General features: G+C 44.0%; 1 long non-coding RNA gene and 1 pseudogene across 1 annotated transcript; both read left to right on the top strand.

The window, feature by feature from the left end:
* The first annotated feature begins 5,271 nt into the window (after positions 1 to 5,271).
* Positions 5,272 to 6,571, top strand: LOC139532944 (cystein proteinase inhibitor protein salarin-like; annotated as a pseudogene).
* Positions 6,572 to 16,054: 9,483 nt separating this feature from the next.
* On the top strand, positions 16,055 to 16,403 carry LOC139532278 (uncharacterized). The gene is made up of 2 exons (XR_011666531.1): positions 16,055 to 16,139; positions 16,252 to 16,403. It is a non-coding gene; the product is annotated as an uncharacterized lncRNA (long non-coding RNA).
* Positions 16,404 to 17,632: the final 1,229 nt, after the last annotated feature.

The raw sequence follows: 17,632 nt of genomic DNA, 5'->3' as shown, positions 1-17,632 counted from the left end.
CTGGAACAGACTAGTACTACAGACTGGTACTACAGACTAGTATTACAGACTAGTACTACAGTATTCCCTACACCAGGTCTTGTTGATGCTTCCATGACTGACACCGTGACACCCTGACCTGACACCAGGATGAGATTTGCTGCGTCCATCCATCAGCGGTAATGTGTGATCACACCGCTCTGACCTTATGGAATTGAGTCTTCATCAGTGCATCCCAGATTCCCAGCACCCAGACAAGGGGTGAATTAGTATGCCGGTGAAGCAATATAATCTCTCCTGGCTTTCTGCTCACAATCCGTCCGCTTAGAGGACACTGTTTGACTTTGTGCCATGTAGCGTCAATACAATATTGATTGATAACGGCGAGCCGGTATCCTGGAATCAAGTGTGGTGGTGAGTGTCTGGGTCTCTGTTGACTTAGTGGGTGAGAAGTGGGGCTAACGTGCTCTAATAAGTCTTGCCCAGTGCGGAAGTGCTGAATTTGAGCCACTTGTGTGTTTTCAATCTCAAGTCATCAACCTCCACGATGTCATCCACTCCTAAAGATGAGTCATCAACCTCCACGATGTCATCCACTCCTAAAGATGAGTCATCAACCTCCGCGATGTCATCCACTCCTAAAGATGAGTCATCAACCTCCACGATGTCATCCACTCCTAAAGATGAGTCCTCAACCTCCACGATGTCATCCACTCCTAAAGATGAGTCATCAACCTCCGCGATGTCATCCACTCCTAAAGATGAGTCCTCAACCTCCGCGATGTCATCCACTCCTAAAGATGAGTCATCAACCTCCGCGATGTCATCCACTCCTAAAGATGAGTCATCAACCTCCACGATGTCATCCACTCCTAAAGATGAGTCATCAACCTCCACGATGTCATCCACTCCTAAAGATGAGTCATCAACCTCCACGATGTCATCCACTCCTAAAGATGAGTCATCAACCTCCACGATGTCATCCACTCCTAAAGATGAGTCATCAACCTCCACGATGTCATCCACTCCTAAAGATGAGTCCTCAACCTCAACGATGTCATCCACTCCTAAAGATGAATCATCATCCTAGACCTTATTGTTGACCTAGCTCTGATTTGAAGTCCTATACTGTCTCTGTCCCACTTGTCCTATACTGTCTATGTCCTACTAGTCCTATACTGTCTCTGTCCTACTAGTCCTATACTGTCTCTGTCCTACTAGTCCTATACTGTATCTGTCCTACTAGTCCTATACTGTATCTGTCCTACTAGTCCTATACTGTCTCTGTCCTACTAGTCCTATACTGTATCTGTCCTACTAGTCCTATACTGTCTCTCCTACTAGTCCTATATTGTCTCTGTCCTACTAGTCCTATACTGTCTCTGTCCTACTAGTCCTATACTGTATCTGTCCTACTAGTCCTATACTGTCTCTGTCCTACTAGTCCTATACTGTCTCTGTCCTACTAGTCCTATACTGTCTCTGTCCTACTAGTCCTATACTGTCTCTGTCCCACTAGTCCTATACTGTCTCTGTCCTACTAGTCCTATACTGTCTCTGTCCTACTAGTCCTATACTGTCTCTTTCCTACTAGTCCTATACTGTCTCTGTCCTACTAGTCCTATACTGTCTCTGTCCTACTAGTCCTATACTGTCTCTGTCCTACTAGTCCTATACTGTCTCTGTCCCACTAGTCCTATACTGTCTCTGTCCTACTAGTCCTATACTGTCTCTGCCCTACTAGTCCTATACTGTCTCTGTACTACTAAACCTATACTGTCTCTGTCCCACTAGTCCTATACTGTCTCTGTCCTACTAGTCCTATACTGTCTCTGTCCCACTAGTCCTATACTGTCTCTGTACTACTAAACCTATACTGTCTCTGTCCTACTAGTCCTATACTGTCTCTGTCCTACTAGTCCTATACTGTCTCTGTCCTACTAGTCCTATACTTCCTCTGTCCTACTAGTCCTATACTGTCTCTGTCCCACTAGTCCTATACTGTCTCTGTCCTACTAGTCCTATATTGTCTCTGTCCTACTAGTCCTATACTGTCTCTGTCCTACTAGTCCTATACTGTCTCTGTCCTACTAGTCCTATACTGTCTCTGTCCCACTAGTCCTATACTGTCTCTGTCCTACTAGTCCTATATTGTCTCTGTCCTACTAGTCCTATACTGTCTCTGTCCTACTAGTCCTATACTGTCTCTGTCCTACTAGTCCTATACTGTCTCTGTCCTACTAGTCCTATACTGTCTCTGTCCTACTAGTCCTATACTGTCTCTGTCCTACTAGTCCTATACTGTCTCTGTCCTACTAGTCCTATACTGTCTCTGTCCTACTAGTCCTATACTGTATCTGTCCTACTAGTCCTATACTGTCTCTCCTACTAGTCCTATATTGTCTCTGTCCTACTAGTCCTATACTGTCTCTGTCCTACTAGTCCTATACTGTATCTGTCCTACTAGTCCTATACTGTCTCTGTCCTACTAGTCCTATACTGTCTCTGTCCTACTATTGCTATACTGTCTCTGTCCTACTAGTCCTATACTGTCTCTGTCCTACTAGTCCTATACTGTCTCTGTCCCACTAGTCCTATACTGTCTCTGTCCTACTAGTCCTATACTGTCTCTGTCCTACTAGTCCTATACTGTCTCTGTCCTACTAGTCCTATACTGTCTCTGTCCTACTAGTCCTATACTGTCTCTGTCCCACTAGTCCTATACTGTCTCTGTCCTACTAGTCCTATACTGTCTCTGTCCTACTAGTCCTATACTGTCTCTTTCCTACTAGTCCTATACTGTCTCTGTCCTACTAGTCCTATACTGTCTCTGTCCTACTAGTCCTATACCGTCTCTGTCCTACTAGTCCTATACTGTCTGTCCTACTAGTCCCATACTGTCTCTGTTCTACTAGTCCTATACTGTCTCTCTCCTACTATTGCTATACTGTCTCTCTCCTACTATTGCTATACTGTCTCTGTCCTACACTGTCTCTCCTACTCTGCCTCTCCATCTGCCTCAGCCTTGACCCCGGTGAAAAGTCAAGCCTCAGAAGATTTAACACACTTACCATGTCATTACTACCTACTGGGTGGCTGGTAGCATAGCGGTTAAGGCACTGGGCCAATAACCGTAAGGAACCTAGTTTGAATAAAGGTGAAAAATCTGTTGACGTGCCCCTTAAGCAAGGCACTCAACCCTAACTGCTCCAGGGTTGCCGTTGATAATGGCTGACCCTGTCTCAGGGAGAGCGGGATATGCGGAAAACACATTTCCAATTCACACATGCGTATTTGTACAAATACAAGCACCCACCAAGTTATTATTATTACCTACTGGGGGGTTGAACAGTAAATGAGTTTGTATTAAACAGCGACAGTAAATGTGATTTAGAGACCGCTGTATTTCTAATGGTCCATCATCCATCGGTGACACAAGGGGCCTCAATGTGAAATACCACACATCTCCACCCCGCTGATCCTCAACACTGGGGCCCTACGTGTGTGTTCTCAGCCCTCTCCTGTACTCCCTGTTCACCCGTGACTGCGTGGCCATGCACGCCTCCAACTCAATCAAGTTTGCAGACGACACTACAGTGGTAGGCTGGATTACCAACAACGACGAGACGGCCTACAGTGATGAGGTGAGGGCCCTTGGAGTGTGGTGTCAGGAAAACAACCTCACACTCAACGTCAACAAAACAAAGGAGATGATCGTGGACTTCAGGAAACAGCAGAGGGAGCACCCCCCCCCCCCCCCATCCACATCGACGGGACAGTAGTGGAGAAGGTGGAAAGTTTTCCCTGAACAAAGGGGGGGGGAGGGGGGGGGGGGGGGTCAAAATCAAAAGTAACATCAGTATCTGGTGTGTCCACCAGCTGCAGGGCATCTCCTCCTCGTGGACTGCACCAGATTTGCCCGTTCTTGGTGTGAGATGTTACCCCATTCTTCCACCAAGGCACCTGCAAGTTCCCGGACATTTCTGGGAGGAATGGCCCTAGCCCTAAAATCAAAAGTAACATCAGTATCTGGTGTGTCCACCAGCTGCAGGGCATCTCCTCCTCGTGGACTGCACCAGATTTGCCCGTTCTTGGTGTGAGATGTTACCCCATTCTTCCACCAAGGCACCTGCAAGTTCCCGGACATTTCTGGGAGGAATGGCCCTAGCCCTCACCCTCCGATCCAACAGGTCCCAGACGTGCTCAATGGGATTGAGGTCCGGGCTCTTCGCTGGCCTTGGCAGAACACTGACATTCCTGTCTTGCAGGAAATCACGAACAGAACGAGCGGTATGCCTGGTGGCATTGTCATGCTGGAGGGTCATGTCAGCATGAGCCTGCAGGAAGGGTACCACATGAGGATGTCTTCCCTGTAACACACAGTGTTGAGATTGCCTGCAATGACAACGAGCTCAGTCCGTTGATGCTGTGACACACCGCCCCAGACCATGACGGACCCTCCACCTCCAAATCAATCCCGCTCCAGAGTACAGGCCTCGGTGTAACGCTCATTCTTTCGACGATAAACGCGACTCCGACCATCATCCCTGGTGAGACAAAACCGCGACTCGTCAGTGAAGAGCACTTTTTGCCAGTCCTGTCTGGTCCAGCGACGGTGGGTTTGTGCCCATAGGCGACGTTGATGCCGGTGATGTCTGGTGAAAACCTGCCTTACAACAGGCCTACAAGCCCTCAGTCCAGCCTCTCTCAGCCTATTGCGGACAGTCTGAGCACTGATGGAGGAATTGTGTGTTCCTGGTGTAACTCGGGCAGTTGTTGTTGCCATCCTGTACCTGTCCCGCAGGTGTGATGTTTGGGTGTACCGATCCTGTGCAGGTGTTACACGTGGTCTGCCACTGCGAGGACGATCAGCTGTCCATCCGGTCTCCCTGTAGCGCTGTCTTAGGCGTCTCACAGTACGGACATCGCAATTTATTGCCCTGGCCACATCTGCAGTCCTCATGCCTCCTTGCAGAATGCCTAAGGCACGTTCACGCAGATGAGCAGGGATCCCGGGCATCTTTCTTTTGGTGTTTTCAGTCAGTAGAAAAGCCTCTTTAGTGTCTAGGTTTTCTTAACTGTGACCTTAATTGCCTTCTGTCTATGCTGTTAGTGTCTTAACGACTGTTCCACAGGTGCATGTTCATTAATTGTTTATGGTTCATTGAACAAGCATGGGAAATAGTGTTAACCCTTTACAGTGAAGTTATTTGGATTTTTATGAATTATCTTTGAAAGACAGGGTGTAAAAGGGACGTTTCATTTTTTGCTGAGTTTATTTACTAAATGGACATGTTTTTAGGTAAGACCTATAACTCCACCGAGGAGGAAGCTAAGCGTAAGGATATCTGGTTAGCTACTAGGGCAAGAGTGATGGAACACAAGAGAGCAGAGAATGGCTCAGAGCTTCACCATGGGGATGAATTACTTCTGACATGGTAAGGTGGTACCATTTATTTATTGTCAAATAATTATCAAATTGATTAAAGTCTTTTGAATATTCTGCTACAAACAGCTTGTCTAACATTTTACTGTCTGATTTGAGTCTGTCTTTTTACACCTCCAGACTTTTGAGGAGGTTCCTGAAGGACGCCTTATGGTTGTTTCTGCCTAGAGGTGGAGTGGAGGAAGCAGAGGTGCATAGAGTTTGACACGTGGAAGGTTCAACACTGTAAAACTGGTTCAATACTCACTGAAACAAAAATAGTCACCAGTGATAGTTGACGACAACAGTTTGAATGATAGATGTTATCTGCCCATTTGCAGGGAAGAGCTATGGTTCCCCGGAGGAAGCCAAGCATAAGGAGGTCTGGGTAGCTACAAGGACGAGAGTGATGGAACACAACAAGCGAGCAGAGAATGGCTCGGAGACCTTCACCGTGGGGATGAATCATCTTTCTGACAGGGTATGATCACCGTCAGGAAGAGGCCTACTATACAAAAACGTTTAACTCGGAGGTTGCTTATTTGGTTACTAATGATACTTTTCTCATAGGCTTACTTGATACTATGCATGTTGCTTCCTTTCACAGACTACTGGGGAGGTTACAAGATGAAGGGTAGGGTGATGCATTATTGCAATTCACTGCACTTATATGGTTCATGAATATATGAATCATTCATTTGTGGTGGTAATTGTATGATCGAGACCTCTCTTATTCCTTAGCCTCAAGATAGGGAGGAAGCAGAGGTGCACAAGGAGTTTGAAACATGGAAAGTTAAATATGGTAAAACTGGTTCAACACTAACTGAAATAGATATTCCCAGTATACATAAAGTCAAATTCCTTAAACAAAAATCCGTCCACCGAGGAGGAAGCTAAGCGCAAAGAGATCTGGCTAGCTACTAGGAAGATGGCGAGGGAACACAACAAGAGAGCAGAGAATGGCCTGGAGAGCTACACCATGGCAGTCAGTCACCTTGCTGACTTGGTATGGTATTATTCATTCAGATTAGTCTGAAAGAAATCTGGGTTGATATAAAATTTCACAAACAAGTCTAAAGTTGTTTGTTGCCTCTTTGTTTCCAGACTACAGAGGAGGTTCCTAGAGGACTTTTTCCCATGGTAAGGTACCAGAATATGAAAATGTAACGTGTTTAATGCTACAATGTAAATTAACTGAACATACAGTGATGTAAAGTTTGTTAAGCTCTGTTTCATCACAGGGTATGCTTCCAGTCACATTAGTCACTAACATTGCACTCACTACACTCCTATTCACAAACCTTAACTACAATGACCATAGTATTAAAAAAAGATTAAAGAACCCTTAGCATTTACTAATGTTACACTCCTAATTCACAAAACAATCAGATATCGACTAACTGTTTCCTCCATCAGAATGAAGACTAGACCCTATGCGGAATTAACTATTTTTTAATTTACAATAAATATAAATACTACACTTTCAATTCCTGTGTCCCTTTTTCCCTTTTTTCCTTTTTTTATACCAGCCAATATGGCAGGGTTCCCCAAATGGTGGGCCAAATTTGGCCCGTGGGTGGTTTTATTTGGCCCCCCAAGTTTTCAAAACAAATATATAAACGCAGTGTGTTCGGAAAGTATTCAGACCCCTTGACCTTTTCCACATTTTGTTACGTTACAGCCTTATTCTAAAATGGAAACAGCTTTTTAGACATTTTAAACTGCACCGAGTGGTGCAGCGGTCTAAGGCACTGCATCTCAGTGCTAGAGGCATCACTACAGACCCTGGTTCGATTCCAGGCTGTAAGTGGATTGGAGGCAGGGCAGGAAAGGGATTAAAAATCCAGTTGTCACCCGTTTCGGGAAAGTACCTATGTAATTGCGCACCCAACTCACTCAGGTGCTTCGCTATTAGACATTGTCCGTAAGCGTGAGTTAATTTGCACAAAAAAATCATACAATGATGTAAAGACCTGTGTTGTCCTTGTTAATGCAGATAGAAAAGAGCTCCAACTTCTTAATCTTAGTATCAATTTTATCCCGCACATTAAATATAGTTGCGCAGAGTCCCTGTAATCCTAGATTCAGATCAGTCAGGCGCGAAACATCACCCAGATAGGCCAGTCGTGTGAGAAACTCGTCATCAAGCTCGTCATTCAAGCTCGTCTCTCAATTTAAAAAAAACGTGTCAATACTTTACCCTTGATAACCAGCGTATGTTGTAAAAGCGTTACATGGTCGCTGCCAGTATCATTGCATAGTGCGAGAAATACACAAGAGTTCAGGGGCTTTGCTTTATCAAAGTTAACCATTTTCACTGTAGTGTCCAAAATGTCTTTCAAGCTTTCAGGCATTCCCTTGGCAGCAAGAGCCTCTCGGTGGATACTGCAGTGTACCCAAGTGGCGTCGGGAGCAACTGCTTGCACGCGCGTTACCACTCTGTCTCCCTGTCGTTGCGTTTCCGCCATCAATACAGATACCAACACATCTGGACCACCAGTCCATTTGTCACAAAGCTGTCCAGCACTATAAAAATATCCTCATGTTGTCCTGGTTTCCAGTGGTTTTCAGAAGAGGATGTCTTCCTTAATTGACCCCCCCCCCCCCCCCCATAAACGTAACGGACATATACCAGGAGCTGTGCCAGGCCCGCCACGTCTGACTCATCCAGCTGTAATGCATATAATTCACTGGCTTGTATGCGAAGCAGTAATTGTTTCAAAACATCTCATGCTGTGCCACTGATGCGTTGTGAAAGTGTTTGAAGGCATTGTCTCTTTTTTGGGGGGGTCTTGTCCCCCAGCATTGTCCCAGCCATATCTGCAGCAGGAAGAATTACGTCCTCCACAATAGTATGGGGCTTGCCTGTCCTAGCCACTCGGTAACTCGCCATATAAGACGCATCTAGCCCCTTCTTATTAATGGCATCTGTTTATACATGTCTTACTACTCGAAAGTCGTCTATATTCTCGCTCAAACTTCTGTCTTATTTTTCAAATGGTCATGATTAGTTTCTTAATGTCTGCGCAAGAGTGAAGGTTTCCCGCGAGAGAGTAACGGGTAATTACTTGACTAGGCCACCTGTATTTGACATTGTTATTTCGCTGGACACTAGATGGTTAAAATAATTTTTTGGGCAGGGAACCGAGGCTACTGAGGTAAGAAAAAAAACTCACCCAAATGTATAGCCCCGTTAAATCCAAATGTACTGTTTGAAAATGTGAAGAAAACGGTCCGGTATGGCCACTTCGCATGCTAGAATCTCAATTATTAAAATGAATGTCCTCCCTCGTATCAATTCAATTTGAGTTCCATAATACCACTGCCTCTTTCTGTCACACCCTGATCTGTTTCACCTGTCTTTGTGAATGTCTCCACCTCCTCCAGATGTCACCCATCTTCACCATTATCCCCTGTGTATTTATACCTGTGTTCTGTTTGTCTGTTGCCAGTTTGTCAAGACAACCAGCGTTTTTCATCTCAGCTCCTGCCTCTCCCCAGTCTCTCTTTTTCTCGCACTCCTGGTTTTGACCCCTGCCTGTCCTGTCTCTGAGCCCGCCCACCTGCCTGACCCTAAGCCTGCCTGCCATCCTGTACCTTTCTCCCACTACTCTGGTTATCAACCCCTGCCTGCCTTGACCGGACGTTTGCCTGCTCTGTTGCCGTAATAAACATTGTTACTCCGACAGTCTGCATCTGGGTCTTACCGTCAAACCTGACACTTCCTATATAAACTATTGGTCTAAACCTGACTCTGTCATAAAAAAAGTTCATTTGGGGGAGAAAGAGACCACAGATTAAACACAACACTACAGAGAACAGAAGCATCAGGTGGACTTGCAGTTCCTAATCTAAACATTTATCACCTATCATTCCAAATGAATTTCCTAAAGACCTGGTTGAACCCAACAGCTTCTGTTCCCTGGCATGCTATAGAAGATTCAATATGTTCACCAATTAGATTACAAGATGTATTATTTTCTGGATTGACTCCTAAAAAATGTGCATTGTTTGAACCCATTTAAAATAAATTATTTCACCTTTATTTAACCAGGTAGGCCAGTTGAGAACAAGTCCTCATTGACAACTGCGACCTGGCCAAGATAAAGCAAAGCAGTGCGACAAACAACAGGTACTAATAAACAAATGTACAGTCAATAACACAATAGAAAATAAAAATAAAATATATGTAGTGTGTAGAAATGTTGGGAGGTAGGCAATAAATGGGCCATAGAGGAGAAATAATTACAATTTAGCATTAATACTGGAGTGATAGATGTGAAGATGATGTGCAAGTAGAGATACTGGGCTGCAAGAGGGTAAGTAATAATATGGGGATGAGGTAGTTGGGTATGCTATTTACAGATTGACTATGTACAGGTACACTGATCGGTAAGCTGCTCTCACAGCTGATGCTTAAAGTTAGAGAGGGAGATATAAGACTCTAGCTTCAGAGATTTTTGCAATTCGTTCCAGTCATTGGCAGCAGAGAACTGGAAGGAAAGGCGGCCAAAGGAAGTGTTGGCTTTGGGGATGACCAGTGCAATATACCTGCTGGTGGTGCTACAGGTGGGTGTTGCTATGGTGACCAGTGAGCTGAGATAAGGCGGGGCTTTACCTAGCAAAGACTTATAGATGACCTGGAGCCAGTGGGTTTGGCGACGGATATGTAGTGAGGCCCAGCCAACGAGAGCATACAGGTCGCAATGGTGGGTAGTATATGGGGCTTTGGTGACTAAACAGATGGCACTGTGATAGACTACATCCAGTTTGCTGAGTAGAGTGTTGGGGGCTATTTTGTAAATGACATCGCCGAAGTCAAGGATCGGTGGGATAGTCAGTTTTACGAGGGTATGTATGGCAGCATGAGTGAAGGAGGCTTTGTTGTGAAATAGGAAGCCGATTCTAGATTTAATTTTGGATTGAAGATGCTTAATGTGAGTCTGGAAGGAGAGTTTACAGTCTAACCAGACACCTAGGTATTTGTAGTTGTCCACATATTCTAGGTCAGGCCCGTCCAGAGTGGTGATACCAGTCGGGCGGGCGGGTACGGGCGGGCAGAAATCGGTTGAAGAGCATGCACTTAGTTTTACTAGCATTTAAAAGCAGTTGGAGGCCACGGAAGGAGTGTTTGTATGGTGTTGAAGCTTGTTTGGAGGTTTGTTAGCACAGTGTCCAAAGAAGGGCCAATGTATACAGAATGGTGTTGTCTGCGTAGGGGTGGATCAGAGAATCACCAGCAGCAAGAGCGAGCTCATTGATATATACAGAGAAAAGAGTCGGCCTGAGAATTGAACCCTGTGGCACCCCCATAGAGACTGCCAGAGGTACGGACAACAGGCCCTACAATTTGACACACTGAACTCAATCTGAGAAGTAGTTGGTGAACCAGGCGAGGCAGTCATTTGAGAAGCCAAGGTCTGCCGATAAGAATGCCGTGATTGACAGAGTCGAAAGCCTTGGCCAGGTTGATGAAGACGGCTGCACAGTACTGTCTTTTATCGATGGAGGTTATGATATCGTTTAGGACCTTGAGCGTTGCTGAGATGCACCCGTGACCAGCTCGGAAAACAGATTGCATAGTGGAGAAGGTACGGTGGGATTCGAAATGGTCGTTGATCTATTTGTTAACTTGGCTTTTGAAGATTTTAGAAAGGCAGGGCAGGATGGATATAGGTCTATAACAGTTTGGGTCTAGAGTGTCTCCCCCTTGAAGAGGGGTATGACCGCGGCAGCTTTCCAATCTTTGGGGATCTCAGACAATACGAAAGAGAGGTTGAATAGGCTAGTAATAGGGGTTGCAACAATTTCGGCGGATAATTTTAGAAAGAGAGGGCCCAGATTGTCTAGCCCAGCTGATTTGTAGGGATCCATATTTTGTAGCTCTTTCAGAACATCAGCTGTCTGGATTTGGGGGGGGGGGGGTTGGGCAAGTTGCTACAGGGGGTGCTGAGATGTAGGGGTAGGGGTAGCCAGGTGGAAAGCATTATAGCATACTCAGTAAATGTGTGGAAAGCTACAGAGAAGCAAATTAGATCTAATCCTAAAGGGCATTCATACTCTCCAATATGGCGTAATAAAGAATTCTTAGCATGTAAGAAACCATTTATATCATATTCTTAGTCTAAGAAGGGTATTTATACTGTACTTTCAAAGACATATTCAATGTGAATGGACTCCTCAGTTTCCAGGAAATCCACCAGTGTTTTAATGTCCCAGGTTCATCATTTTGTCTTTACCTTCAACTCCGCCTATCCACCCAGCCTATGGGGTCCCCTGGGGAGCAGAACTATCAGTACACCCATTGGTCAAACTTCCATCGGACAGGCGCCCCTCAAAAGGAGTTGTTTCTGATATCTATAGTCAATTAATTCTAGCAGCCAAAAGCCATTATGTCTATCCACTGTATTGGAAAATGATTTTATACTTGCTGACAGACAAATGAATTGGGAGACAGTATGGAAAAATATATTTGGATCATCTAGAAACCCCAATCACCAATTCATTCATATTTTTTTTTGCCATAGAACCGATCTAACACCTCAAAAAAGACTTCACATGGGTATTAGTCCATCACCATTATGTGAGTTCTGCACCACAGGGGACCTTGGTATTTTTCAGCATGTGCTGTGGAAATTCCCGGGGGGGGGGGTGAATTCTGGGGGAAAGTCAACGATGTCATCTCTGTACTTAGATAAAATACTGCCATTGGATCCAATAGGGATGTTGCTTTGTGTTGACTCTGATTTGCACTTGTCAGAACGCTTACGGAGAGTGTCGTTGGCAGGAACCACAGCTGCTAAGAAAATAGATTGTACAAAGGTGGATTCCACCTCATCAGTTACCATTGCAACAATGGCTGCTCACATTTAAGGAAATTGTACTTATGGAGATCTCCAAGGCCAGGATCCACACGGCCAAGGTGTCCACTCTGGATACATGGAAAAAAGCAGCAGCGGACATTTCTGAACTTAACCAAAGGGCCTTTACATCCATGAATGTGTATCAATAACTTGTCACTATTTCTGAGGCTATATGATGTATTGTTCAGCGGATTTACTATGTAGTATTAATTTATTTGTTTTTCTCATGATTTATTTTACCTGCTATCAGATTGCTGGTGGGGGGGTTTGAAAAAAATCTCTGTAAATGTATTGTATGAATCCTATGAATTGAAATAATAAAAACTTTGGACACCAACACAATCCAGGGTTCTTCATTATTTTGACTATTTTCTACATTGTAGAATAATAGTGAATACATCAAAACTATGAAATAACACATATGGAATCATCTAGTAACCAAAAAAGTGTTAAACAAATCAGTATTTATTTTATATTTGAGATTCTTCAAAGTAGCCAACCTTTTCCTTGAAGACAGCTTTCCACACTCTTGGCATTCTCTCAACCAGTTTCATGAGGTAGTCACCTGGAATGAATTTAAATTAACAATGTGTGCCTTGTTAAAAGTTAATTTGTGTAATTTCTTTCCTTCTTAATGCATTTGAGCCAATCAGTTGTGTTGTGACAAGGTAGGAGGGGTATACAGAAGATAGCCCTATTTGGCAAAAGACCAAGTCCATATTATGTCAAGAACAGCTCAAATAAGCAAAGATAAACAACAGTCCATCATTACTTTAAGACATGAAGGTCAGTCAATACGGAACATTTCAAGAACTTTGAAATTTTCTTCAAGTGCAGTCGCAAAAACCATCAAGGGCTATGATGAAACTGGCTCTCGTGAGGACCGCCACAGGAAAGAAAGACCCTTGCCTGTGCTGACCCTGAGCCTGCCCGCCTGACCACTCTGCCTGCCTGCCGTACTGTACCTTTGCCCCGTCTCTGGAGTACCGACCTCTGCCTGACCTGAGCCTGAACCTACCTGCCGTCCTGTACCTTTGTCCCTGTTGCTGTAATACACATTGTTACTTCGACACGGTCTGGGTCTTACCTTTATCCTGGTACATTCCAATAGAAGCAACAAGATGAAGCCTACTGAAGTACATTACATCGACATGCACATGACATCTTAGTCACTAAGCAGACACTCATCACCCAGAGCAACAATACAAGCATTCAAATTAGCAGGCTGAAACAACCGCACAACACAAGTATCCACCAATCGCAGCACTTGAGACATACGGTGCAATGAAATAAAGTAGTACAGCAACACAAAGTAACACAAAGGAGGAGCAAGAAGATAAAGCAGAACACATGATCGGTCCAATGATTCCATTATGAGTTGCAGAAGGGCTCTTTCCTTCCTTGCTCTGAGCTGTCATTACAGTCCCCTCAGGTGTGACAGCCAGACATTGGGAACAGTGATTTGTCATGATTGGGTAAGTGTAGAGCCCCTCTAAGTGTTTTGAGTCAATACAACTCCAGGAGGGAGCCTTTCAGCTGACACTGATATCATTCAGCCCTGTGTGTGTTTTTGTGTGGTGTCAGCATGCAGGTGTGTGTGTGTGTGTTTGTGTGTGTGTCCGCCCCTGCGTGTGTTTGTTTGTGTGCGTGTGCATGCTTGTGTGTGTCTCACCTTGCAGTGCCAGTCGAGGTACTGATTATTACTGCCATAAAGAGCCTCAGTGCTATTCTCCCGTTAGCCATTATCCTATCCCAGATTATCTCCCCATCAGCCCACAGAAGCCATATCCCCCACAATCCCCCTGTGACAAGAGCCCACTGCCAATCGCCTTAATTACATTTTCCCATTATCTTCCCCAGCAGAGAAGCCGGGACGGGTATCTTCCCCCAAATTAAATGGATTGGAAAGGTTAGATGACTAACACCCAAAGTTATGTAATCACTGACCTTGTGTTAGTCCAAACTGGTATTTTTGATATTGCACTTTTACTTTAGCTCCTCTAACCTAAATCAAATCTAATCAAATCTAATTTTATTTGTCACAAGAGCCGAATACAACAGGTGTAGACTTTACAGCTTACTTACGAGACCTTTCCCAACAATGCAGAGTTAAAAAGAGTAAAAAAATGTGCTATTATGAAATACTAACACAATAAACAACAATAACGTGGATATCTACAAGGGGTACCGAGTCGATGTGCAGGGGTAGTTTAGGCAATACGTACATGTTGTCACATCCTGATCTGTTTCACCTGTCTTTGTGCTTGTCTCCACCCCCCTCCAGGTGTCGCCCATCTTCCCAATTATCCGCGGTGTATTTATACCTGTGTTCTCTGTTTGTCTGTTGCAAGTTTGTCTTGTCAAGCCTACCAGTGGTTTTCCCGGTCCCCCCCCCCCCCCCAGTCCTTATTTTTTTATATTTTTTATAACTTTTCCCGGTTTTGCCCATTCTGCCTGCCGTTCTGTACCTTTCAGACTCTGCTCTGGATTACTGACCTCTGCCTGCCCATGACCTGTCGTTTGCCTGGCCCCCTGTTTTTATAATAAACTTTTGTTACTTCGAACTGCCTGCATCTGGGTCTTCTCCTGAGCCGTGACACATGTAGGTAGGGGCAATCAGGATAGATAATAAACAGAGTAGCAGCAGGGTATGTGGAAAGTGTGTGTTTTTTGTGAGCGTATGTAGTGTGTGTTGGAGTGTCTGTGTAAGCATGTGGGAGTGTGTGGGTAGAGAGTGCATAGAATCAGTGTAAGAGTGTCAGTGCAAAAAAGGGTAAATTCAATAATCTGGGTAGCCATTTGATAAACTGTTCAGCCGTCTTGTGGCCTCCCGAGGGGTGCAGCAGTCTAAAGGCATCACTACAGACACCCTGGTTCGAATCCAGGCTGTATCACAACCGGCCATGATTGGGAGTCCCTTAGGGCGGCGCACAATTGGCCCAGCGTCATCCGGGTTTGGCCGGTGTAGGCCATCATTGTAAATAAGAATTTGTTCTTAACTGACATGCCTACTTAAGTAAAGGTTAAAAAAAAAAATGTATGGCTTGGGGGTAGAAGCTGTTCAGGAGCCTTTTGGTCCAAGACATGGTGCTCTGGTACCACTTGCTGTGTGGTAGCAGAGAGAACAGTCTATGGCTTGGGTGGCTGGGGTCTTTCACAATTTTCCTGGGCCTTCCTCTGACACCACCTGGTATAGAGGTCTGGGATGGCAGGGAGCTCAGCTCCAGTGATGTACTGAGCCATCCGCACCACCCTCTGTAGCGCCTTGCGATCGACTGCAGTGCAGTTACCATACCAAGTGGTGATGCAGCTAGTCAATATGCTCTCGAATGTGAAGCTGTAGAACCTTTTGAGGATCTGAGGGGCCATGCCAAATATTTTCATCCTCCCGAGGGGGAGGGGTGTGAGAGGACCATGTTAAAACCTCTTATGGCTCAAAAATCAGCAGTAAGTATAAGCAGTGGAAAGAGGTGGCCATTTCAAACGGCCTCGTACTCAATTCTTGCTCGTACAATATGCATATTATTTATTACCTTTGGATAGAAAACACCTTCTAGTTTCTAAAACAGGTTTAATTATTTCTCTAAGTGAAACATAACTCTTTTTACAGCCCATTTTCTGTAAAAAGTGACATTTCCAAGAAGCTATGTCTCTCTTCAAGATACTCTCTATAAAAGGCCTTGGCACTTAGGACTGTACAAACACGTCACACATCTTCCCCTGGTTGTCATGCGGAAGTGAGAGAAAAAATGACTTGATTATCTCTGTCAGGGACTGAAAAGAACATCTTTGAGTGATAAGTGCGCACTTTATATTTTTTTCTGGGCGCGAAGTAGGAACTGGACTGCGCTCCTGGAAAACACTCGTTATAGGTGAATATGACCTCCAGCTTCGATTTTCTTTGATACATGTCACAAAATCATCCTAAAGTATGTTTTTTCAATATACTTTAATTATATTATTGAAATTTATTCTGGACTTTAGACGTGATGCGACGCAAGAATTTTGTCAAGACGGAGAGGTTAGCACGGCATGGCCAGTGTGTCATGCTAATTCAACAGGGACATCGTTCGTTCTAGGTCCAAATGAACACGGTTCTGAACAAAGGACCCTTTGGAGAACATTCTGATGGAAAATCAACAAAGATAAGGACCCAATTTGGGATGCTTTTTCATATATCTGTCGAACTGTGCTATCGCTAGCGTTTGACTAGAATCAATGCTGCTGTGTGTTAGCTATTGTAGTAAGCTAATATAACGATATATTGTGTTTTCGCTGTAAAACACTTCAGAAATCGGAAATATTGTCTGTATTCACAAGATCTTTCTCTTTCATTAGCTATCCACCATATATTTTTCTGAAATCTTTTCTGATGTGAAATTAGTAGTTGACGTTGGTGTCTGTTTTCTCTGGCTACTGCCGTGCGATTTCTGACTGTAGCTATGATGGTGGCTAAGATGGTAGCAGTAATGTAAAACTGATTTATAGCTAAAATATTCAACTTTTTCGAACAAAACATAGATTTATTGTGTAACATGTTATAGGACTGTCATCTGAGGGAGTTTTTTCTAGGTTATTTAGGTTAGTTCTAGGTTAGTTAGGTTGGCTTTGCATGCTAGCTGCATGCTAGCTGCATGCTACCGGTGCTGTGAAAAATATCTGTCTCTCTTTTTGTATTTGGTGGTGAGCTAACATGAATATATGTGGTGTTTTCGCTGTAAAACATTTAAAGAATCTGAAATATTGTCTGTATTCACAAGATCTTTCTCTTTCATTAGCTATCCACCATATATTTCTCTGAAATCTTTTCTGATGTGAAATTAGTAGTTGACGTTGGTGTCTGTTTTCTCTGGCTACTGCCGTGCGATTTCTGACTGTAGCTATGATGGTGGCTAAGATGGTAGCAGTAATGTAAAACTGATTTATAGCTAAAATATGCATTTTTTTGGAACAAAACATAGATTTATTGTGTAACATGTTATAGGACTGTCATCTGAGGTAGTTTTTTCTAGGTTATTTAGGTTGGTTTTAGGTTAGTTAGGTTGGCTTGTGCATGCTACTTCATCCTACTTGTGCTGTGAAAAATGTCTGTCCTCTTTTTTATTTGGTGGTGAGCTAACATAAATATATGTGGTGTTTTCTCTGTAAAACATTTAAAAAATCGGACATGTTGGCTGGATTGACAAGATGTTTATCTTTCAAATGCTGTATTGGACTTGTTAATGTGTGAAAGTTAAATATTTTACAAAAATAGATTTTGAATTTCGCGCCCTGCACTTGCAGTGGCTGTTGTCATATTAATCCCGATGTCGGGCTTGCAGCCTGAAGAAGTTGTTTAAGTCCTTGTTGATGTGGACACCGAGGA

Source organism: Salvelinus alpinus, chromosome 10 (genome assembly GCF_045679555.1).
Source record: "Salvelinus alpinus chromosome 10, SLU_Salpinus.1, whole genome shotgun sequence".
In the NCBI taxonomy this organism is placed as follows: Eukaryota; Metazoa; Chordata; class Actinopteri; order Salmoniformes; family Salmonidae; genus Salvelinus; species Salvelinus alpinus.
This window is presented reverse-complemented; position numbering and strand designations above follow the sequence as displayed.